Here is a 23,512-nt window from a genome sequence, read left to right as displayed (position 1 = left end):
CAAACAGGGCTGCCCCCTGTCCCCACTCCTTTTTATTTGCGCAATCGAACCACTGATGGCCCTCCTCAGAAAAGACCGGGTAGTAAGAGGCGTACCGATACCTGGTGGAGGAGGGACCCATCTAAAGGTGTTGGGGTACATGGATGATGTCACCATACTGTGCCCGGACTCTCCATCCATGAGGGGGGCATTGAGGAACACCAGCTATTTCTGCGAGGTCTCTGGTTTTAAGCTAAACACAGATAAATGTGACTGTTTTTATATTGGCTCCTGGGATTCATCCATCACCCCAGGAGTCACAATGCAACAGGATCAAATTAAAGTTTTAGGTATTGTTTTTAACCAGGTCAATGATGGGAGCCCTAACTGGGATTCAGCTATAGCTAAGATGGAGAAGAAGATTTTAATGTGGAATCTTAGAAACCTTACCATGGAGGGGAAGATTTTAATAATAAAGATGGTTTTACTCCCTATTATGCTATACATTGCCATGGTATTTCCTCCATCTATTTTATATATTAAAAAAGTAACTAGAATTGTTTTTACTTTTTTATGGGGTTCAAAAATGGAGAAATTAAAGCGTGATTTTATGTACAAAAGTAAAGATAATGGCGGGAAAGATGTTCCTAACCTTTTTACTTTCTTTTACATAAAGTATTTCTGTTTCTGTTTTAAAATTATTAAATCCGATGGCATTTTTAGCTGCTTTTTAAGGTACGCTGCGGGCATGGTTTTTAAAAGATGGTTGCGCATCCCTCTGAACGCTCCGGTGCTTCTGTGTCCCCCAAAACATTATGTGGTGTTGGAAAAGACAGTCAGGCTCCTAGGTCTCCAAGATTTGGAGCCTGACATACTGGGGGACCAGAGAAAGGTATCAAAGGTCCTCAGGCGGAGTGAGGTTACCCTGGCAGTGTCCAATTTCACACAGGCAAGATCCAAAAAGGTATGGCGGAACGTGTACGGGAAGTTTCTGGCGAATGTACACAGGGATCTTGCCTGGGCAATCGTCCACCAGTGCCTCCCTACTCGTGAGTTTCAGCACAGGCGAGGACTGGTGGCGAGAGCCAAGTGCCCGAGAGATGGCTGCGGAGTGGACGAAACGGTGCTGCACATATTTTGGAACTGCCCTTTTGCACGGGAGCTTTGGAGGAAGGTAGGCCCACTTTTGAAGTGGGCCTGCGGCCTAAAAGATTTTAATCACGAATGTGTCTTTTACGGTCTTTTTAACTGCCCCAATTTTAAACAGCAGATGATCTGCTGGATGATTATTAATTGTTTTAAAAATGCCATCTGGAAAGTTAGGAACATCTTACTTTTTAAACATGATTTTATTGATGTTAAAAACTGTATAAAGCTGGCCCTGAGTGAGATGTACATCTATTACCTAAGTGACAAGAAACAGTTGGGGGCCAGCGAGGCAGCATCCATGTGGTGTCTGCCTCTATGGAACGAAATAACAGTATAATCAGTTTTTATGACATTTGTATAATGTTTTATCCTGCCATTTTTATTTTTTCTCCTTTTATTACTGGTTTTATTATTTGTATTTTAAAACTTTTGTGAACCTTTTATTATTTTGCATTTTAAATTTTGTATGGTTTCTTATTTATTCAATAAAATTTTGTTGAAACCTTATCTGTTCTTATCAGTTTAATATCTGATACGTCCCCTATCTGGGGACCATATATTAAATGGATTTTTGAGAACGGGGGCCGATTTCGAAGCTTGCTTCCGTCGCCCTATGCATTGACCCGATATGGCAGTATCTTCGGGTACAGTGCACCACCCCCTTACAGGGTTAAAAAGAAAGATTCCTACTTTCATTGCTACCTGCTTGCTGGCTAGCCAGCTAGCCAGCCCTGTGGGCCTTGCTGCTGCAGCCAAAAAACAAAAGGTGGTGCTGCTGCTGCTGCTTCTGCTGCTTCTGCTTGTGTCTGGCCGCTGTTGGAGCGTCCAGGCACAGGACTTCTGCTGCTGCTGACTAAATGGCCTCCTTAATTGGATCATTTGAGTAGCCAGCACACCTGTGCAGGTAGGGCATGACATGATAGGCAGCTGCCTTGATAGCGGGTGGGTGCTGAATGTTCCTAATTGACAAAATAAGATTAATGCTTATGAAGAAATATAAAATCTCATCCCTTCCCCAATATCGCGCCACACCCCTACCCCTTAATTCCCTGGTTGAACTTGATGGACATATGTCTTTTTTCGACCGTACTAACTATGTAACTATGTAACATAACATGGGGGGGGGGGGGGGGGGGGGGTCTCCTGGCTGTTCACACAGGTGTGTCATTGCTGTACATTGACCATGCATTGCTTCTGTGGTATTGCAAAGGCAAAGACAAATGCTTCCAGCCATCCATTGCACTAATGGATTGGTCATCAGCTGGCTGTCTATGTCCCGCATCAATATAGACCAAAGTACAGAGGGTTAGGCTATGCTATTGTGCACCTACCTGATGCATCAGAAGGTGCGAGGCCCTTGCTAAATTCTGTGCACAGACTTTGAGATCTATACTTTAGACTGTATCTAAACCTGCTCCAACATGGACTGACATTCTGGCCTACTTTCAGCCGATGCGACTTGTCTGTCGCTGAACAGTCGCTTTTTATGTATTCAGCACCTATGTATAATGTTGTAAAAATGCTCTAGAAGCTAAAGTCGCAGAAATGTCACACATATTTGGCCTGCAACTTTCTGTGCGACAAATTCAGACAGGAAAAATCAGTATAAATCCTTAGAAAATTATCCCCCAGTGTCTCCATCTGCTGGCGGTATTGAATAAGCATTGCTGCACTGATGGGGTATGCATTAGACGAAAAAAAAGAAGAAAAAGAAGAATAATACGCCCAGAAAAGAGGCGAAAAGGAGAAAAACGTAAAAAAACGTGAAAAAAAAGTAAGAGGAAGAGAAGGGAAAAAAAGGTGGAAATGGGTTTAAAAGTGATTTCGGCGGAGAAATATATATATATATATATATATATATATATATATATATATATATATATACGCGCACACACACACATATATATAAACGTATTCTCCGTTGAGATATTGCAGCCGCTGCTGTGTCCAGGCCCAGGAGCCTTAGCACTGTGCTGTGATGTCACTCAATACCACTGACATCACTAGGTGTAAACAACATCTCTCCTTTGCTGTGTATGTGACTATGGAGCTGTTTGGTGATGTCGTCTATTATGGCCTTCATAGAAGCAACAGGAGATTGTTGCATCCATCTAGAACCCTCAGAACTACAGTGCTATGATGTCACTCACTTCCACAGGCCTTGCAGAGTGTAAACAACAACAACCCAGCTTTGTTGTGTATGTAACCATAGGGATTTGTGATGTCACCTAGAACCTTCACAGCAGCGACAGCTTTATGAGGAGCATCAGCACTGCTCTGCCTGAGCAGAACCATCACCGCCATAGGTTGTCAAATAACCCGGATTTAACCCACACAGGTAAGTCCAATGGGGTGCAGGCATGTCCTCTATGCTTACAGCTTCCCGTGGGTGTTGGTTTGATACCGTTTGGGGACAGCCAAGGAGGCATCTGCAGGCAACAAAGGTAGGTGTGTGCTTGTGTGTGTGTTTCCTATGCAGATCCTAAGCCCAGTGTCACATGCAAGTAGGAGGAGTAAGAAGGGTTCCTGGCAAATCCGGGTTATGGATTGCATTTAAAAAGGCCCCGTGGGAGTGCAATGGGCCCCTGTCTTGCTGCTTAGCAATAATGGTATGGGTTTAGGTTCTGCTGTGTGTACTGGTGGTTGACTGCCCCCCAGCCCAGAGTGTGCATGGAAAATTGTCTGGCAGCCTCCCTGACAGCAAGCAGTGATAGTGCCCATGAAGGGGACCTTGTTGGGCCCGCCCCTTTCACGGTTATCGCTTCTCGGCCTTTTGGCTAAGATCAAGTGTAGTATCTGTTCTTATCAGTTTAATATCTGATACGTCCCCTATCTGGGGACCATATATTAAATGGATTTTTGAGAACGGGGGCCGATTTCGAAGCTTGCTTCCGTCGCCCTATGCATTGACCCGATATGGCAGTATCTTCGGGTACAGTGCACCACCCCCTTACAGGGTTAAAAAGAAAGATTCCTACTTTCATTGCTACCTGCTTGCTGGCTAGCCAGCTAGCCAGCCCTGTGGGCCTTGCTGCTGCAGCCAAAAAACAAAAGGTGGTGCTGCTGCTGCTGCTTCTGCTGCTTCTGCTTGTGTCTGGCCGCTGTTGGAGCGTCCAGGCACAGGACTTCTGCTGCTGCTGACTAAATGGCCTCCTTAATTGGATCATTTGAGTAGCCAGCACACCTGTGCAGGTAGGGCATGACATGATAGGCAGCTGCCTTGATAGCGGGTGGGTGCTGAATGTTCCTAATTGACAAAATAAGATTAATGCTTATGAAGAAATATAAAATCTCATCCCTTCCCCAATATCGCGCCACACCCCTACCCCTTAATTCCCTGGTTGAACTTGATGGACATATGTCTTTTTTCGACCGTACTAACTATGTAACTATGTAACATAACATGGGGGGGGGGGGGGGGGGGTCTCCTGGCTGTTCACACAGGTGTGTCATTGCTGTACATTGACCATGCATTGCTTCTGTGGTATTGCAAAGGCAAAGACAAATGCTTCCAGCCATCCATTGCACTAATGGATTGGTCATCAGCTGGCTGTCTATGTCCCGCATCAATATAGACCAAAGTACAGAGGGTTAGGCTATGCTATTGTGCACCTACCTGATGCATCAGAAGGTGCGAGGCCCTTGCTAAATTCTGTGCACAGACTTTGAGATCTATACTTTAGACTGTATCTAAACCTGCTCCAACATGGACTGACATTCTGGCCTACTTTCAGCCGATGCGACTTGTCTGTCGCTGAACAGTCGCTTTTTATGTATTCAGCACCTATGTATAATGTTGTAAAAATGCTCTAGAAGCTAAAGTCGCAGAAATGTCACACATATTTGGCCTGCAACTTTCTGTGCGACAAATTCAGACAGGAAAAATCAGTATAAATCCTTAGAAAATTATCCCCCAGTGTCTCCATCTGCTGGCGGTATTGAATAAGCATTGCTGCACTGATGGGGTATGCATTAGACGAAAAAAAAGAAGAAAAAGAAGAATAATACGCCCAGAAAAGAGGCGAAAAGGAGAAAAACGTAAAAAAACGTGAAAAAAAAGTAAGAGGAAGAGAAGGGAAAAAAAGGTGGAAATGGGTTTAAAAGTGATTTCGGCGGAGAAATATATATATATATATATATATATATATATATATATATATATACGCGCACACACACACATATATATAAACGTATTCTCCGTTGAGATATTGCAGCCGCTGCTGTGTCCAGGCCCAGGAGCCTTAGCACTGTGCTGTGATGTCACTCAATACCACTGACATCACTAGGTGTAAACAACATCTCTCCTTTGCTGTGTATGTGACTATGGAGCTGTTTGGTGATGTCGTCTATTATGGCCTTCATAGAAGCAACAGGAGATTGTTGCATCCATCTAGAACCCTCAGAACTACAGTGCTATGATGTCACTCACTTCCACAGGCCTTGCAGAGTGTAAACAACAACAACCCAGCTTTGTTGTGTATGTAACCATAGGGATTTGTGATGTCACCTAGAACCTTCACAGCAGCGACAGCTTTATGAGGAGCATCAGCACTGCTCTGCCTGAGCAGAACCATCACCGCCATAGGTTGTCAAATAACCCGGATTTAACCCACACAGGTAAGTCCAATGGGGTGCAGGCATGTCCTCTATGCTTACAGCTTCCCGTGGGTGTTGGTTTGATACCGTTTGGGGACAGCCAAGGAGGCATCTGCAGGCAACAAAGGTAGGTGTGTGCTTGTGTGTGTGTTTCCTATGCAGATCCTAAGCCCAGTGTCACATGCAAGTAGGAGGAGTAAGAAGGGTTCCTGGCAAATCCGGGTTATGGATTGCATTTAAAAAGGCCCCGTGGGAGTGCAATGGGCCCCTGTCTTGCTGCTTAGCAATAATGGTATGGGTTTAGGTTCTGCTGTGTGTACTGGTGGTTGACTGCCCCCCAGCCCAGAGTGTGCATGGAAAATTGTCTGGCAGCCTCCCTGACAGCAAGCAGTGATAGTGCCCATGAAGGGGACCTTGTTGGGCCCGCCCCTTTCACGGTTATCGCTTCTCGGCCTTTTGGCTAAGATCAAGTGTAGTATCTGTTCTTATCAGTTTAATATCTGATACGTCCCCTATCTGGGGACCATATATTAAATGGATTTTTGAGAACGGGGGCCGATTTCGAAGCTTGCTTCCGTCGCCCTATGCATTGACCCGATATGGCAGTATCTTCGGGTACAGTGCACCACCCCCTTACAGGGTTAAAAAGAAAGATTCCTACTTTCATTGCTACCTGCTTGCTGGCTAGCCAGCTAGCCAGCCCTGTGGGCCTTGCTGCTGCAGCCAAAAAACAAAAGGTGGTGCTGCTGCTGCTGCTTCTGCTGCTTCTGCTTGTGTCTGGCCGCTGTTGGAGCGTCCAGGCACAGGACTTCTGCTGCTGCTGACTAAATGGCCTCCTTAATTGGATCATTTGAGTAGCCAGCACACCTGTGCAGGTAGGGCATGACATGATAGGCAGCTGCCTTGATAGCGGGTGGGTGCTGAATGTTCCTAATTGACAAAATAAGATTAATGCTTATGAAGAAATATAAAATCTCATCCCTTCCCCAATATCGCGCCACACCCCTACCCCTTAATTCCCTGGTTGAACTTGATGGACATATGTCTTTTTTCGACCGTACTAACTATGTAACTATGTAACATAACATGGGGGGGGGGGGGGGGGGGTCTCCTGGCTGTTCACACAGGTGTGTCATTGCTGTACATTGACCATGCATTGCTTCTGTGGTATTGCAAAGGCAAAGACAAATGCTTCCAGCCATCCATTGCACTAATGGATTGGTCATCAGCTGGCTGTCTATGTCCCGCATCAATATAGACCAAAGTACAGAGGGTTAGGCTATGCTATTGTGCACCTACCTGATGCATCAGAAGGTGCGAGGCCCTTGCTAAATTCTGTGCACAGACTTTGAGATCTATACTTTAGACTGTATCTAAACCTGCTCCAACATGGACTGACATTCTGGCCTACTTTCAGCCGATGCGACTTGTCTGTCGCTGAACAGTCGCTTTTTATGTATTCAGCACCTATGTATAATGTTGTAAAAATGCTCTAGAAGCTAAAGTCGCAGAAATGTCACACATATTTGGCCTGCAACTTTCTGTGCGACAAATTCAGACAGGAAAAATCAGTATAAATCCTTAGAAAATTATCCCCCAGTGTCTCCATCTGCTGGCGGTATTGAATAAGCATTGCTGCACTGATGGGGTATGCATTAGACGAAAAAAAAGAAGAAAAAGAAGAATAATACGCCCAGAAAAGAGGCGAAAAGGAGAAAAACGTAAAAAAACGTGAAAAAAAAGTAAGAGGAAGAGAAGGGAAAAAAAGGTGGAAATGGGTTTAAAAGTGATTTCGGCGGAGAAATATATATATATATATATATATATATATATATATATATATATATACGCGCACACACACACATATATATAAACGTATTCTCCGTTGAGATATTGCAGCCGCTGCTGTGTCCAGGCCCAGGAGCCTTAGCACTGTGCTGTGATGTCACTCAATACCACTGACATCACTAGGTGTAAACAACATCTCTCCTTTGCTGTGTATGTGACTATGGAGCTGTTTGGTGATGTCGTCTATTATGGCCTTCATAGAAGCAACAGGAGATTGTTGCATCCATCTAGAACCCTCAGAACTACAGTGCTATGATGTCACTCACTTCCACAGGCCTTGCAGAGTGTAAACAACAACAACCCAGCTTTGTTGTGTATGTAACCATAGGGATTTGTGATGTCACCTAGAACCTTCACAGCAGCGACAGCTTTATGAGGAGCATCAGCACTGCTCTGCCTGAGCAGAACCATCACCGCCATAGGTTGTCAAATAACCCGGATTTAACCCACACAGGTAAGTCCAATGGGGTGCAGGCATGTCCTCTATGCTTACAGCTTCCCGTGGGTGTTGGTTTGATACCGTTTGGGGACAGCCAAGGAGGCATCTGCAGGCAACAAAGGTAGGTGTGTGCTTGTGTGTGTGTTTCCTATGCAGATCCTAAGCCCAGTGTCACATGCAAGTAGGAGGAGTAAGAAGGGTTCCTGGCAAATCCGGGTTATGGATTGCATTTAAAAAGGCCCCGTGGGAGTGCAATGGGCCCCTGTCTTGCTGCTTAGCAATAATGGTATGGGTTTAGGTTCTGCTGTGTGTACTGGTGGTTGACTGCCCCCCAGCCCAGAGTGTGCATGGAAAATTGTCTGGCAGCCTCCCTGACAGCAAGCAGTGATAGTGCCCATGAAGGGGACCTTGTTGGGCCCGCCCCTTTCACGGTTATCGCTTCTCGGCCTTTTGGCTAAGATCAAGTGTAGTATCTGTTCTTATCAGTTTAATATCTGATACGTCCCCTATCTGGGGACCATATATTAAATGGATTTTTGAGAACGGGGGCCGATTTCGAAGCTTGCTTCCGTCGCCCTATGCATTGACCCGATATGGCAGTATCTTCGGGTACAGTGCACCACCCCCTTACAGGGTTAAAAAGAAAGATTCCTACTTTCATTGCTACCTGCTTGCTGGCTAGCCAGCTAGCCAGCCCTGTGGGCCTTGCTGCTGCAGCCAAAAAACAAAAGGTGGTGCTGCTGCTGCTGCTTCTGCTGCTTCTGCTTGTGTCTGGCCGCTGTTGGAGCGTCCAGGCACAGGACTTCTGCTGCTGCTGACTAAATGGCCTCCTTAATTGGATCATTTGAGTAGCCAGCACACCTGTGCAGGTAGGGCATGACATGATAGGCAGCTGCCTTGATAGCGGGTGGGTGCTGAATGTTCCTAATTGACAAAATAAGATTAATGCTTATGAAGAAATATAAAATCTCATCCCTTCCCCAATATCGCGCCACACCCCTACCCCTTAATTCCCTGGTTGAACTTGATGGACATATGTCTTTTTTCGACCGTACTAACTATGTAACTATGTAACATAACATGGGGGGGGGGGGGGGGGTCTCCTGGCTGTTCACACAGGTGTGTCATTGCTGTACATTGACCATGCATTGCTTCTGTGGTATTGCAAAGGCAAAGACAAATGCTTCCAGCCATCCATTGCACTAATGGATTGGTCATCAGCTGGCTGTCTATGTCCCGCATCAATATAGACCAAAGTACAGAGGGTTAGGCTATGCTATTGTGCACCTACCTGATGCATCAGAAGGTGCGAGGCCCTTGCTAAATTCTGTGCACAGACTTTGAGATCTATACTTTAGACTGTATCTAAACCTGCTCCAACATGGACTGACATTCGGCCTACTTTCAGCCGATGCGACTTGTCTGTCGCTGAACAGTCGCTTTTTATGTATTCAGCACCTATGTATAATGTTGTAAAAATGCTCTAGAAGCTAAAGTCGCAGAAATGTCACACATATTTGGCCTGCAACTTTCTGTGCGACAAATTCAGACAGGAAAAATCAGTATAAATCCTTAGAAAATTATCCCCCAGTGTCTCCATCTGCTGGCGGTATTGAATAAGCATTGCTGCACTGATGGGGTATGCATTAGACGAAAAAAAAGAAGAAAAAGAAGAATAATACGCCCAGAAAAGAGGCGAAAAGGAGAAAAACGTAAAAAAACGTGAAAAAAAAGTAAGAGGAAGAGAAGGGAAAAAAAGGTGGAAATGGGTTTAAAAGTGATTTCGGCGGAGAAATATATATATATATATATATATATATATATATATATATATATACGCGCACACACACACATATATATAAACGTATTCTCCGTTGAGATATTGCAGCCGCTGCTGTGTCCAGGCCCAGGAGCCTTAGCACTGTGCTGTGATGTCACTCAATACCACTGACATCACTAGGTGTAAACAACATCTCTCCTTTGCTGTGTATGTGACTATGGAGCTGTTTGGTGATGTCGTCTATTATGGCCTTCATAGAAGCAACAGGAGATTGTTGCATCCATCTAGAACCCTCAGAACTACAGTGCTATGATGTCACTCACTTCCACAGGCCTTGCAGAGTGTAAACAACAACAACCCAGCTTTGTTGTGTATGTAACCATAGGGATTTGTGATGTCACCTAGAACCTTCACAGCAGCGACAGCTTTATGAGGAGCATCAGCACTGCTCTGCCTGAGCAGAACCATCACCGCCATAGGTTGTCAAATAACCCGGATTTAACCCACACAGGTAAGTCCAATGGGGTGCAGGCATGTCCTCTATGCTTACAGCTTCCCGTGGGTGTTGGTTTGATACCGTTTGGGGACAGCCAAGGAGGCATCTGCAGGCAACAAAGGTAGGTGTGTGCTTGTGTGTGTGTTTCCTATGCAGATCCTAAGCCCAGTGTCACATGCAAGTAGGAGGAGTAAGAAGGGTTCCTGGCAAATCCGGGTTATGGATTGCATTTAAAAAGGCCCCGTGGGAGTGCAATGGGCCCCTGTCTTGCTGCTTAGCAATAATGGTATGGGTTTAGGTTCTGCTGTGTGTACTGGTGGTTGACTGCCCCCCAGCCCAGAGTGTGCATGGAAAATTGTCTGGCAGCCTCCCTGACAGCAAGCAGTGATAGTGCCCATGAAGGGGACCTTGTTGGGCCCGCCCCTTTCACGGTTATCGCTTCTCGGCCTTTTGGCTAAGATCAAGTGTAGTATCTGTTCTTATCAGTTTAATATCTGATACGTCCCCTATCTGGGGACCATATATTAAATGGATTTTTGAGAACGGGGGCCGATTTCGAAGCTTGCTTCCGTCGCCCTATGCATTGACCCGATATGGCAGTATCTTCGGGTACAGTGCACCACCCCCTTACAGGGTTAAAAAGAAAGATTCCTACTTTCATTGCTACCTGCTTGCTGGCTAGCCAGCTAGCCAGCCCTGTGGGCCTTGCTGCTGCAGCCAAAAAACAAAAGGTGGTGCTGCTGCTGCTGCTTCTGCTGCTTCTGCTTGTGTCTGGCCGCTGTTGGAGCGTCCAGGCACAGGACTTCTGCTGCTGCTGACTAAATGGCCTCCTTAATTGGATCATTTGAGTAGCCAGCACACCTGTGCAGGTAGGGCATGACATGATAGGCAGCTGCCTTGATAGCGGGTGGGTGCTGAATGTTCCTAATTGACAAAATAAGATTAATGCTTATGAAGAAATATAAAATCTCATCCCTTCCCCAATATCGCGCCACACCCCTACCCCTTAATTCCCTGGTTGAACTTGATGGACATATGTCTTTTTTCGACCGTACTAACTATGTAACTATGTAACATAACATGGGGGGGGGGGGGGGGTCTCCTGGCTGTTCACACAGGTGTGTCATTGCTGTACATTGACCATGCATTGCTTCTGTGGTATTGCAAAGGCAAAGACAAATGCTTCCAGCCATCCATTGCACTAATGGATTGGTCATCAGCTGGCTGTCTATGTCCCGCATCAATATAGACCAAAGTACAGAGGGTTAGGCTATGCTATTGTGCACCTACCTGATGCATCAGAAGGTGCGAGGCCCTTGCTAAATTCTGTGCACAGACTTTGAGATCTATACTTTAGACTGTATCTAAACCTGCTCCAACATGGACTGACATTCTGGCCTACTTTCAGCCGATGCGACTTGTCTGTCGCTGAACAGTCGCTTTTTATGTATTCAGCACCTATGTATAATGTTGTAAAAATGCTCTAGAAGCTAAAGTCGCAGAAATGTCACACATATTTGGCCTGCAACTTTCTGTGCGACAAATTCAGACAGGAAAAATCAGTATAAATCCTTAGAAAATTATCCCCCAGTGTCTCCATCTGCTGGCGGTATTGAATAAGCATTGCTGCACTGATGGGGTATGCATTAGACGAAAAAAAAGAAGAAAAAGAAGAATAATACGCCCAGAAAAGAGGCGAAAAGGAGAAAAACGTAAAAAAACGTGAAAAAAAAGTAAGAGGAAGAGAAGGGAAAAAAAGGTGGAAATGGGTTTAAAAGTGATTTCGGCGGAGAATATATATATATATATATATATATATATATATATATATATATATACGCGCACACACACACATATATATAAACGTATTCTCCGTTGAGATATTGCAGCCGCTGCTGTGTCCAGGCCCAGGAGCCTTAGCACTGTGCTGTGATGTCACTCAATACCACTGACATCACTAGGTGTAAACAACATCTCTCCTTTGCTGTGTATGTGACTATGGAGCTGTTTGGTGATGTCGTCTATTATGGCCTTCATAGAAGCAACAGGAGATTGTTGCATCCATCTAGAACCCTCAGAACTACAGTGCTATGATGTCACTCACTTCCACAGGCCTTGCAGAGTGTAAACAACAACAACCCAGCTTTGTTGTGTATGTAACCATAGGGATTTGTGATGTCACCTAGAACCTTCACAGCAGCGACAGCTTTATGAGGAGCATCAGCACTGCTCTGCCTGAGCAGAACCATCACCGCCATAGGTTGTCAAATAACCCGGATTTAACCCACACAGGTAAGTCCAATGGGGTGCAGGCATGTCCTCTATGCTTACAGCTTCCCGTGGGTGTTGGTTTGATACCGTTTGGGGACAGCCAAGGAGGCATCTGCAGGCAACAAAGGTAGGTGTGTGCTTGTGTGTGTGTTTCCTATGCAGATCCTAAGCCCAGTGTCACATGCAAGTAGGAGGAGTAAGAAGGGTTCCTGGCAAATCCGGGTTATGGATTGCATTTAAAAAGGCCCCGTGGGAGTGCAATGGGCCCCTGTCTTGCTGCTTAGCAATAATGGTATGGGTTTAGGTTCTGCTGTGTGTACTGGTGGTTGACTGCCCCCCAGCCCAGAGTGTGCATGGAAAATTGTCTGGCAGCCTCCCTGACAGCAAGCAGTGATAGTGCCCATGAAGGGGACCTTGTTGGGCCCGCCCCTTTCACGGTTATCGCTTCTCGGCCTTTTGGCTAAGATCAAGTGTAGTATCTGTTCTTATCAGTTTAATATCTGATACGTCCCCTATCTGGGGACCATATATTAAATGGATTTTTGAGAACGGGGGCCGATTTCGAAGCTTGCTTCCGTCGCCCTATGCATTGACCCGATATGGCAGTATCTTCGGGTACAGTGCACCACCCCCTTACAGGGTTAAAAAGAAAGATTCCTACTTTCATTGCTACCTGCTTGCTGGCTAGCCAGCTAGCCAGCCCTGTGGGCCTTGCTGCTGCAGCCAAAAAACAAAAGGTGGTGCTGCTGCTGCTGCTTCTGCTGCTTCTGCTTGTGTCTGGCCGCTGTTGGAGCGTCCAGGCACAGGACTTCTGCTGCTGCTGACTAAATGGCCTCCTTAATTGGATCATTTGAGTAGCCAGCACACCTGTGCAGGTAGGGCATGACATGATAGGCAGCTGCCTTGATAGCGGGTGGGTGCTGAATGTTCCTAATTGACAAAATAAGATTAATGCTTATGAAGAAATATAAAATCTCATCCCTTCCCCAATATCGCGCCACACCCCTACCCCTTAATTCCCTGGTTGAACTTGATGGACATATGTCTTTTTTCGACCGTACTAACTATGTAACTATGTAACATAACATGGGGGGGGGGGGGGGTCTCCTGGCTGTTCACACAGGTGTGTCATTGCTGTACATTGACCATGCATTGCTTCTGTGGTATTGCAAAGGCAAAGACAAATGCTTCCAGCCATCCATTGCACTAATGGATTGGTCATCAGCTGGCTGTCTATGTCCCGCATCAATATAGACCAAAGTACAGAGGGTTAGGCTATGCTATTGTGCACCTACCTGATGCATCAGAAGGTGCGAGGCCCTTGCTAAATTCTGTGCACAGACTTTGAGATCTATACTTTAGACTGTATCTAAACCTGCTCCAACATGGACTGACATTCTGGCCTACTTTCAGCCGATGCGACTTGTCTGTCGCTGAACAGTCGCTTTTTATGTATTCAGCACCTATGTATAATGTTGTAAAAATGCTCTAGAAGCTAAAGTCGCAGAAATGTCACACATATTTGGCCTGCAACTTTCTGTGCGACAAATTCAGACAGGAAAAATCAGTATAAATCCTTAGAAAATTATCCCCCAGTGTCTCCATCTGCTGGCGGTATTGAATAAGCATTGCTGCACTGATGGGGTATGCATTAGACGAAAAAAAAGAAGAAAAAGAAGAATAATACGCCCAGAAAAGAGGCGAAAAGGAGAAAAACGTAAAAAAACGTGAAAAAAAAGTAAGAGGAAGAGAAGGGAAAAAAAGGTGGAAATGGGTTTAAAAGTGATTTCGGCGGAGAATATATATATATATATATATATATATATATATATATATATATATATCGCGCACACACACACATATATATAAACGTATTCTCCGTTGAGATATTGCAGCCGCTGCTGTGTCCAGGCCCAGGAGCCTTAGCACTGTGCTGTGATGTCACTCAATACCACTGACATCACTAGGTGTAAACAACATCTCTCCTTTGCTGTGTATGTGACTATGGAGCTGTTTGGTGATGTCGTCTATTATGGCCTTCATAGAAGCAACAGGAGATTGTTGCATCCATCTAGAACCCTCAGAACTACAGTGCTATGATGTCACTCACTTCCACAGGCCTTGCAGAGTGTAAACAACAACAACCCAGCTTTGTTGTGTATGTAACCATAGGGATTTGTGATGTCACCTAGAACCTTCACAGCAGCGACAGCTTTATGAGGAGCATCAGCACTGCTCTGCCTGAGCAGAACCATCACCGCCATAGGTTGTCAAATAACCCGGATTTAACCCACACAGGTAAGTCCAATGGGGTGCAGGCATGTCCTCTATGCTTACAGCTTCCCGTGGGTGTTGGTTTGATACCGTTTGGGGACAGCCAAGGAGGCATCTGCAGGCAACAAAGGTAGGTGTGTGCTTGTGTGTGTGTTTCCTATGCAGATCCTAAGCCCAGTGTCACATGCAAGTAGGAGGAGTAAGAAGGGTTCCTGGCAAATCCGGGTTATGGATTGCATTTAAAAAGGCCCCGTGGGAGTGCAATGGGCCCCTGTCTTGCTGCTTAGCAATAATGGTATGGGTTTAGGTTCTGCTGTGTGTACTGGTGGTTGACTGCCCCCCAGCCCAGAGTGTGCATGGAAAATTGTCTGGCAGCCTCCCTGACAGCAAGCAGTGATAGTGCCCATGAAGGGGACCTTGTTGGGCCCGCCCCTTTCACGGTTATCGCTTCTCGGCCTTTTGGCTAAGATCAAGTGTAGTATCTGTTCTTATCAGTTTAATATCTGATACGTCCCCTATCTGGGGACCATATATTAAATGGATTTTTGAGAACGGGGGCCGATTTCGAAGCTTGCTTCCGTCGCCCTATGCATTGACCCGATATGGCAGTATCTTCGGGTACAGTGCACCACCCCCTTACAGGGTTAAAAAGAAAGATTCCTACTTTCATTGCTACCTGCTTGCTGGCTAGCCAGCTAGCCAGCCCTGTGGGCCTTGCTGCTGCAGCCAAAAAACAAAAGGTGGTGCTGCTGCTGCTGCTTCTGCTGCTTCTGCTTGTGTCTGGCCGCTGTTGGAGCGTCCAGGCACAGGACTTCTGCTGCTGCTGACTAAATGGCCTCCTTAATTGGATCATTTGAGTAGCCAGCACACCTGTGCAGGTAGGGCATGACATGATAGGCAGCTGCCTTGATAGCGGGTGGGTGCTGAATGTTCCTAATTGACAAAATAAGATTAATGCTTATGAAGAAATATAAAATCTCATCCCTTCCCCAATATCGCGCCACACCCCTACCCCTTAATTCCCTGGTTGAACTTGATGGACATATGTCTTTTTTCGACCGTACTAACTATGTAACTATGTAACATAACATGGGGGGGGGGGGGGGTCTCCTGGCTGTTCACACAGGTGTGTCATTGCTGTACATTGACCATGCATTGCTTCTGTGGTATTGCAAAGGCAAAGACAAATGCTTCCAGCCATCCATTGCACTAATGGATTGGTCATCAGCTGGCTGTCTATGTCCCGCATCAATATAGACCAAAGTACAGAGGGTTAGGCTATGCTATTGTGCACCTACCTGATGCATCAGAAGGTGCGAGGCCCTTGCTAAATTCTGTGCACAGACTTTGAGATCTATACTTTAGACTGTATCTAAACCTGCTCCAACATGGACTGACATTCTGGCCTACTTTCAGCCGATGCGACTTGTCTGTCGCTGAACAGTCGCTTTTTATGTATTCAGCACCTATGTATAATGTTGTAAAAATGCTCTAGAAGCTAAAGTCGCAGAAATGTCACACATATTTGGCCTGCAACTTTCTGTGCGACAAATTCAGACAGGAAAAATCAGTATAAATCCTTAGAAAATTATCCCCCAGTGTCTCCATCTGCTGGCGGTATTGAATAAGCATTGCTGCACTGATGGGGTATGCATTAGACGAAAAAAAAGAAGAAAAAGAAGAATAATACGCCCAGAAAAGAGGCGAAAAGGAGAAAAACGTAAAAAAACGTGAAAAAAAAGTAAGAGGAAGAGAAGGGAAAAAAAGGTGGAAATGGGTTTAAAAGTGATTTCGGCGGAGAAATATATATATATATATATATATATATATATATATATATATATATACGCGCACACACACACATATATATAAACGTATTCTCCGTTGAGATATTGCAGCCGCTGCTGTGTCCAGGCCCAGGAGCCTTAGCACTGTGCTGTGATGTCACTCAATACCACTGACATCACTAGGTGTAAACAACATCTCTCCTTTGCTGTGTATGTGACTATGGAGCTGTTTGGTGATGTCGTCTATTATGGCCTTCATAGAAGCAACAGGAGATTGTTGCATCCATCTAGAACCCTCAGAACTACAGTGCTATGATGTCACTCACTTCCACAGGCCTTGCAGAGTGTAAACAACAACAACCCAGCTTTGTTGTGTATGTAACCATAGGGATTTGTGATGTCACCTAGAACCTTCACAGCAGCGACAGCTTTATGAGGAGCATCAGCACTGCTCTGCCTGAGCAGAACCATCACCGCCATAGGTTGTCAAATAACCCGGATTTAACCCACACAGGTAAGTCCAATGGGGTGCAGGCATGTCCTCTATGCTTACAGCTTCCCGTGGGTGTTGGTTTGATACCGTTTGGGGACAGCCAAGGAGGCATCTGCAGGCAACAAAGGTAGGTGTGTGCTTGTGTGTGTGTTTCCTATGCAGATCCTAAGCCCAGTGTCACATGCAAGTAGGAGGAGTAAGAAGGGTTCCTGGCAAATCCGGGTTATGGATTGCATTTAAAAAGGCCCCGTGGGAGTGCAATGGGCCCCTGTCTTGCTGCTTAGCAATAATGGTATGGGTTTAGGTTCTGCTGTGTGTACTGGTGGTTGACTGCCCCCCAGCCCAGAGTGTGCATGGAAAATTGTCTGGCAGCCTCCCTGACAGCAAGCAGTGATAGTGCCCATGAAGGGGACCTTGTTGGGCCCGCCCCTTTCACGGTTATCGCTTCTCGGCCTTTTGGCTAAGATCAAGTGTAGTATCTGTTCTTATCAGTTTAATATCTGATACGTCCCCTATCTGGGGACCATATATTAAATGGATTTTTGAGAACGGGGGCCGATTTCGAAGCTTGCTTCCGTCGCCCTATGCATTGACCCGATATGGCAGTATCTTCGGGTACAGTGCACCACCCCCTTACAGGGTTAAAAAGAAAGATTCCTACTTTCATTGCTACCTGCTTGCTGGCTAGCCAGCTAGCCAGCCCTGTGGGCCTTGCTGCTGCAGCCAAAAAACAAAAGGTGGTGCTGCTGCTGCTGCTTCTGCTGCTTCTGCTTGTGTCTGGCCGCTGTTGGAGCGTCCAGGCACAGGACTTCTGCTGCTGCTGACTAAATGGCCTCCTTAATTGGATCATTTGAGTAGCCAGCACACCTGTGCAGGTAGGGCATGACATGATAGGCAGCTGCCTTGATAGCGGGTGGGTGCTGAATGTTCCTAATTGACAAAATAAGATTAATGCTTATGAAGAAATATAAAATCTCATCCCTTCCCCAATATCGCGCCACACCCCTACCCCTTAATTCCCTGGTTGAACTTGATGGACATATGTCTTTTTTCGACCGTACTAACTATGTAACTATGTAACATAACATGGGGGGGGGGGGGGGGTCTCCTGGCTGTTCACACAGGTGTGTCATTGCTGTACATTGACCATGCATTGCTTCTGTGGTATTGCAAAGGCAAAGACAAATGCTTCCAGCCATCCATTGCACTAATGGATTGGTCATCAGCTGGCTGTCTATGTCCCGCATCAATATAGACCAAAGTACAGAGGGTTAGGCTATGCTATTGTGCACCTACCTGATGCATCAGAAGGTGCGAGGCCCTTGCTAAATTCTGTGCACAGACTTTGAGATCTATACTTTAGACTGTATCTAAACCTGCTCCAACATGGACTGACATTCTGGCCTACTTTCAGCCGATGCGACTTGTCTGTCGCTGAACAGTCGCTTTTTATGTATTCAGCACCTATGTATAATGTTGTAAAAATGCTCTAGAAGCTAAAGTCGCAGAAATGTCACACATATTTGGCCTGCAACTTTCTGTGCGACAAATTCAGACAGGAAAAATCAGTATAAATCCTTAGAAAATTATCCCCCAGTGTCTCCATCTGCTGGCGGTATTGAATAAGCATTGCTGCACTGATGGGGTATGCATTAGACGAAAAAAAAGAAGAAAAAGAAGAATAATACGCCCAGAAAAGAGGCGAAAAGGAGAAAAACGTAAAAAAACGTGAAAAAAAAGTAAGAGGAAGAGAAGGGAAAAAAAGGTGGAAATGGGTTTAAAAGTGATTTCGGCGGAGAAATATATATATATATATATATATATATATATATATATATATATACGCGCACACACACACATATATATAAACGTATTCTCCGTTGAGATATTGCAGCCGCTGCTGTGTCCAGGCCCAGGAGCCTTAGCACTGTGCTGTGATGTCACTCAATACCACTGACATCACTAGGTGTAAACAACATCTCTCCTTTGCTGTGTATGTGACTATGGAGCTGTTTGGTGATGTCGTCTATTATGGCCTTCATAGAAGCAACAGGAGATTGTTGCATCCATCTAGAACCCTCAGAACTACAGTGCTATGATGTCACTCACTTCCACAGGCCTTGCAGAGTGTAAACAACAACAACCCAGCTTTGTTGTGTATGTAACCATAGGGATTTGTGATGTCACCTAGAACCTTCACAGCAGCGACAGCTTTATGAGGAGCATCAGCACTGCTCTGCCTGAGCAGAACCATCACCGCCATAGGTTGTCAAATAACCCGGATTTAACCCACACAGGTAAGTCCAATGGGGTGCAGGCATGTCCTCTATGCTTACAGCTTCCCGTGGGTGTTGGTTTGATACCGTTTGGGGACAGCCAAGGAGGCATCTGCAGGCAACAAAGGTAGGTGTGTGCTTGTGTGTGTGTTTCCTATGCAGATCCTAAGCCCAGTGTCACATGCAAGTAGGAGGAGTAAGAAGGGTTCCTGGCAAATCCGGGTTATGGATTGCATTTAAAAAGGCCCCGTGGGAGTGCAATGGGCCCCTGTCTTGCTGCTTAGCAATAATGGTATGGGTTTAGGTTCTGCTGTGTGTACTGGTGGTTGACTGCCCCCCAGCCCAGAGTGTGCATGGAAAATTGTCTGGCAGCCTCCCTGACAGCAAGCAGTGATAGTGCCCATGAAGGGGACCTTGTTGTTGGGCCCGCCCCTTTCACGGTTATCGCTTCTCGGCCTTTTGGCTAAGATCAAGTGTAGTATCTGTTCTTATCAGTTTAATATCTGATACGTCCCCTATCTGGGGACCATATATTAAATGGATTTTTGAGAACGGGGGCCGATTTCGAAGCTTGCTTCCGTCGCCCTATGCATTGACCCGATATGGCAGTATCTTCGGGTACAGTGCACCACCCCCTTACAGGGTTAAAAAGAAAGATTCCTACTTTCATTGCTACCTGCTTGCTGGCTAGCCAGCTAGCCAGCCCTGTGGGCCTTGCTGCTGCAGCCAAAAAACAAAAGGTGGTGCTGCTGCTGCTGCTTCTGCTGCTTCTGCTTGTGTCTGGCCGCTGTTGGAGCGTCCAGGCACAGGACTTCTGCTGCTGCTGACTAAATGGCCTCCTTAATTGGATCATTTGAGTAGCCAGCACACCTGTGCAGGTAGGGCATGACATGATAGGCAGCTGCCTTGATAGCGGGTGGGTGCTGAATGTTCCTAATTGACAAAATAAGATTAATGCTTATGAAGAAATATAAAATCTCATCCCTTCCCCAATATCGCGCCACACCCCTACCCCTTAATTCCCTGGTTGAACTTGATGGACATATGTCTTTTTTCGACCGTACTAACTATGTAACTATGTAACATAACATGGGGGGGGGGGGGGGTCTCCTGGCTGTTCACACAGGTGTGTCATTGCTGTACATTGACCATGCATTGCTTCTGTGGTATTGCAAAGGCAAAGACAAATGCTTCCAGCCATCCATTGCACTAATGGATTGGTCATCAGCTGGCTGTCTATGTCCCGCATCAATATAGACCAAAGTACAGAGGGTTAGGCTATGCTATTGTGCACCTACCTGATGCATCAGAAGGTGCGAGGCCCTTGCTAAATTCTGTGCACAGACTTTGAGATCTATACTTTAGACTGTATCTAAACCTGCTCCAACATGGACTGACATTCTGGCCTACTTTCAGCCGATGCGACTTGTCTGTCGCTGAACAGTCGCTTTTTATGTATTCAGCACCTATGTATAATGTTGTAAAAATGCTCTAGAAGCTAAAGTCGCAGAAATGTCACACATATTTGGCCTGCAACTTTCTGTGCGACAAATTCAGACAGGAAAAATCAGTATAAATCCTTAGAAAATTATCCCCCAGTGTCTCCATCTGCTGGCGGTATTGAATAAGCATTGCTGCACTGATGGGGTATGCATTAGACGAAAAAAAAGAAGAAAAAGAAGAATAATACGCCCAGAAAAGAGGCGAAAAGGAGAAAAACGTAAAAAAACGTGAAAAAAAAGTAAGAGGAAGAGAAGGGAAAAAAAGGTGGAAATGGGTTTAAAAGTGATTTCGGCGGAGAAATATATATATATATATATATATATATATATATATATATATATATACGCGCACACACACACATATATATAAACGTATTCTCCGTTGAGATATTGCAGCCGCTGCTGTGTCCAGGCCCAGGAGCCTTAGCACTGTGCTGTGATGTCACTCAATACCACTGACATCACTAGGTGTAAACAACATCTCTCCTTTGCTGTGTATGTGACTATGGAGCTGTTTGGTGATGTCGTCTATTATGGCCTTCATAGAAGCAACAGGAGATTGTTGCATCCATCTAGAACCCTCAGAACTACAGTGCTATGATGTCACTCACTTCCACAGGCCTTGCAGAGTGTAAACAACAACAACCCAGCTTTGTTGTGTATGTAACCATAGGGATTTGTGATGTCACCTAGAACCTTCACAGCAGCGACAGCTTTATGAGGAGCATCAGCACTGCTCTGCCTGAGCAGAACCATCACCGCCATAGGTTGTCAAATAACCCGGATTTAACCCACACAGGTAAGTCCAATGGGGTGCAGGCATGTCCTCTATGCTTACAGCTTCCCGTGGGTGTTGGTTTGATACCGTTTGGGGACAGCCAAGGAGGCATCTGCAGGCAACAAAGGTAGGTGTGTGCTTGTGTGTGTGTTTCCTATGCAGATCCTAAGCCCAGTGTCACATGCAAGTAGGAGGAGTAAGAAGGGTTCCTGGCAAATCCGGGTTATGGATTGCATTTAAAAAGGCCCCGTGGGAGTGCAATGGGCCCCTGTCTTGCTGCTTAGCAATAATGGTATGGGTTTAGGTTCTGCTGTGTGTACTGGTGGTTGACTGCCCCCCAGCCCAGAGTGTGCATGGAAAATTGTCTGGCAGCCTCCCTGACAGCAAGCAGTGATAGTGCCCATGAAGGGGACCTTGTTGGGCCCGCCCCTTTCACGGTTATCGCTTCTCGGCCTTTTGGCTAAGATCAAGTGTAGTATCTGTTCTTATCAGTTTAATATCTGATACGTCCCCTATCTGGGGACCATATATTAAATGGATTTTTGAGAACGGGGGCCGATTTCGAAGCTTGCTTCCGTCGCCCTATGCATTGACCCGATATGGCAGTATCTTCGGGTACAGTGCACCACCCCCTTACAGGGTTAAAAAGAAAGATTCCTACTTTCATTGCTACCTGCTTGCTGGCTAGCCAGCTAGCCAGCCCTGTGGGCCTTGCTGCTGCAGCCAAAAAACAAAAGGTGGTGCTGCTGCTGCTGCTTCTGCTGCTTCTGCTTGTGTCTGGCCGCTGTTGGAGCGTCCAGGCACAGGACTTCTGCTGCTGCTGACTAAATGGCCTCCTTAATTGGATCATTTGAGTAGCCAGCACACCTGTGCAGGTAGGGCATGACATGATAGGCAGCTGCCTTGATAGCGGGTGGGTGCTGAATGTTCCTAATTGACAAAATAAGATTAATGCTTATGAAGAAATATAAAATCTCATCCCTTCCCCAATATCGCGCCACACCCCTACCCCTTAATTCCCTGGTTGAACTTGATGGACATATGTCTTTTTTCGACCGTACTAACTATGTAACTATGTAACATAACATGGGGGGGGGGGGGGGGTCTCCTGGCTGTTCACACAGGTGTGTCATTGCTGTACATTGACCATGCATTGCTTCTGTGGTATTGCAAAGGCAAAGACAAATGCTTCCAGCCATCCATTGCACTAATGGATTGGTCATCAGCTGGCTGTCTATGTCCCGCATCAATATAGACCAAAGTACAGAGGGTTAGGCTATGCTATTGTGCACCTACCTGATGCATCAGAAGGTGCGAGGCCCTTGCTAAATTCTGTGCACAGACTTTGAGATCTATACTTTAGACTGTATCTAAACCTGCTCCAACATGGACTGACATTCTGGCCTACTTTCAGCCGATGCGACTTGTCTGTCGCTGAACAGTCGCTTTTTATGTATTCAGCACCTATGTATAATGTTGTAAAAATGCTCTAGAAGCTAAAGTCGCAGAAATGTCACACATATTTGGCCTGCAACTTTCTGTGCGACAAATTCAGACAGGAAAAATCAGTATAAATCCTTAGAAAATTATCCCCCAGTGTCTCCATCTGCTGGCGGTATTGAATAAGCATTGCTGCACTGATGGGGTATGCATTAGACGAAAAAAAAGAAGAAAAAGAAGAATAATACGCCCAGAAAAGAGGCGAAAAGGAGAAAAACGTAAAAAAACGTGAAAAAAAAGTAAGAGGAAGAGAAGGGAAAAAAAGGTGGAAATGGGTTTAAAAGTGATTTCGGCGGAGAAATATATATATATATATATATATATATATATATATATATATATAT

At 45.6% G+C, this 23,512-nt stretch overlaps 10 non-coding genes across 10 annotated transcripts; all 10 read left to right on the top strand.

The window, feature by feature from the left end:
- The first annotated feature begins 1,602 nt into the window (after positions 1-1,602).
- Positions 1,603-1,788, top strand: LOC130309742 (U2 spliceosomal RNA). The gene has a single exon (XR_008858381.1). It is a non-coding gene; the product is annotated as a U2 spliceosomal RNA (small nuclear RNA).
- A 2,097-nt stretch (positions 1,789-3,885) lies between these two features.
- Positions 3,886-4,076, top strand: LOC130309734 (U2 spliceosomal RNA). Its single transcript, XR_008858374.1, has one exon. It is a non-coding gene; the product is annotated as a U2 spliceosomal RNA (small nuclear RNA).
- Positions 4,077-6,164: 2,088 nt separating this feature from the next.
- LOC130309733 (U2 spliceosomal RNA) lies at positions 6,165-6,355 on the top strand. The gene has a single exon (XR_008858373.1). It is a non-coding gene; the product is annotated as a U2 spliceosomal RNA (small nuclear RNA).
- A 2,090-nt stretch (positions 6,356-8,445) lies between these two features.
- Positions 8,446-8,636, top strand: LOC130309732 (U2 spliceosomal RNA). The gene has a single exon (XR_008858372.1). It is a non-coding gene; the product is annotated as a U2 spliceosomal RNA (small nuclear RNA).
- Positions 8,637-10,721: 2,085 nt separating this feature from the next.
- LOC130309730 (U2 spliceosomal RNA) lies at positions 10,722-10,912 on the top strand. The gene has a single exon (XR_008858370.1). It is a non-coding gene; the product is annotated as a U2 spliceosomal RNA (small nuclear RNA).
- Positions 10,913-12,998: 2,086 nt separating this feature from the next.
- Positions 12,999-13,189, top strand: LOC130309729 (U2 spliceosomal RNA). Its single transcript, XR_008858369.1, has one exon. It is a non-coding gene; the product is annotated as a U2 spliceosomal RNA (small nuclear RNA).
- Positions 13,190-15,275: 2,086 nt separating this feature from the next.
- On the top strand, positions 15,276-15,466 carry LOC130309728 (U2 spliceosomal RNA). Its single transcript, XR_008858368.1, has one exon. It is a non-coding gene; the product is annotated as a U2 spliceosomal RNA (small nuclear RNA).
- A 2,086-nt stretch (positions 15,467-17,552) lies between these two features.
- On the top strand, positions 17,553-17,743 carry LOC130309727 (U2 spliceosomal RNA). The gene has a single exon (XR_008858367.1). It is a non-coding gene; the product is annotated as a U2 spliceosomal RNA (small nuclear RNA).
- Positions 17,744-19,831: 2,088 nt separating this feature from the next.
- LOC130309726 (U2 spliceosomal RNA) lies at positions 19,832-20,022 on the top strand. Its single transcript, XR_008858366.1, has one exon. It is a non-coding gene; the product is annotated as a U2 spliceosomal RNA (small nuclear RNA).
- Positions 20,023-22,108: 2,086 nt separating this feature from the next.
- LOC130309725 (U2 spliceosomal RNA) lies at positions 22,109-22,299 on the top strand. Its single transcript, XR_008858365.1, has one exon. It is a non-coding gene; the product is annotated as a U2 spliceosomal RNA (small nuclear RNA).
- Positions 22,300-23,512: the final 1,213 nt, after the last annotated feature.

Source organism: Hyla sarda, unplaced genomic scaffold, assembly GCF_029499605.1.
Source record: "Hyla sarda isolate aHylSar1 unplaced genomic scaffold, aHylSar1.hap1 scaffold_1533, whole genome shotgun sequence".
NCBI classification, from domain to species: Eukaryota; Metazoa; Chordata; class Amphibia; order Anura; family Hylidae; genus Hyla; species Hyla sarda.
The sequence above is the reverse complement of the archived record's forward strand: the minus strand, read 5'-3'. Positions and strand labels throughout refer to the sequence as shown.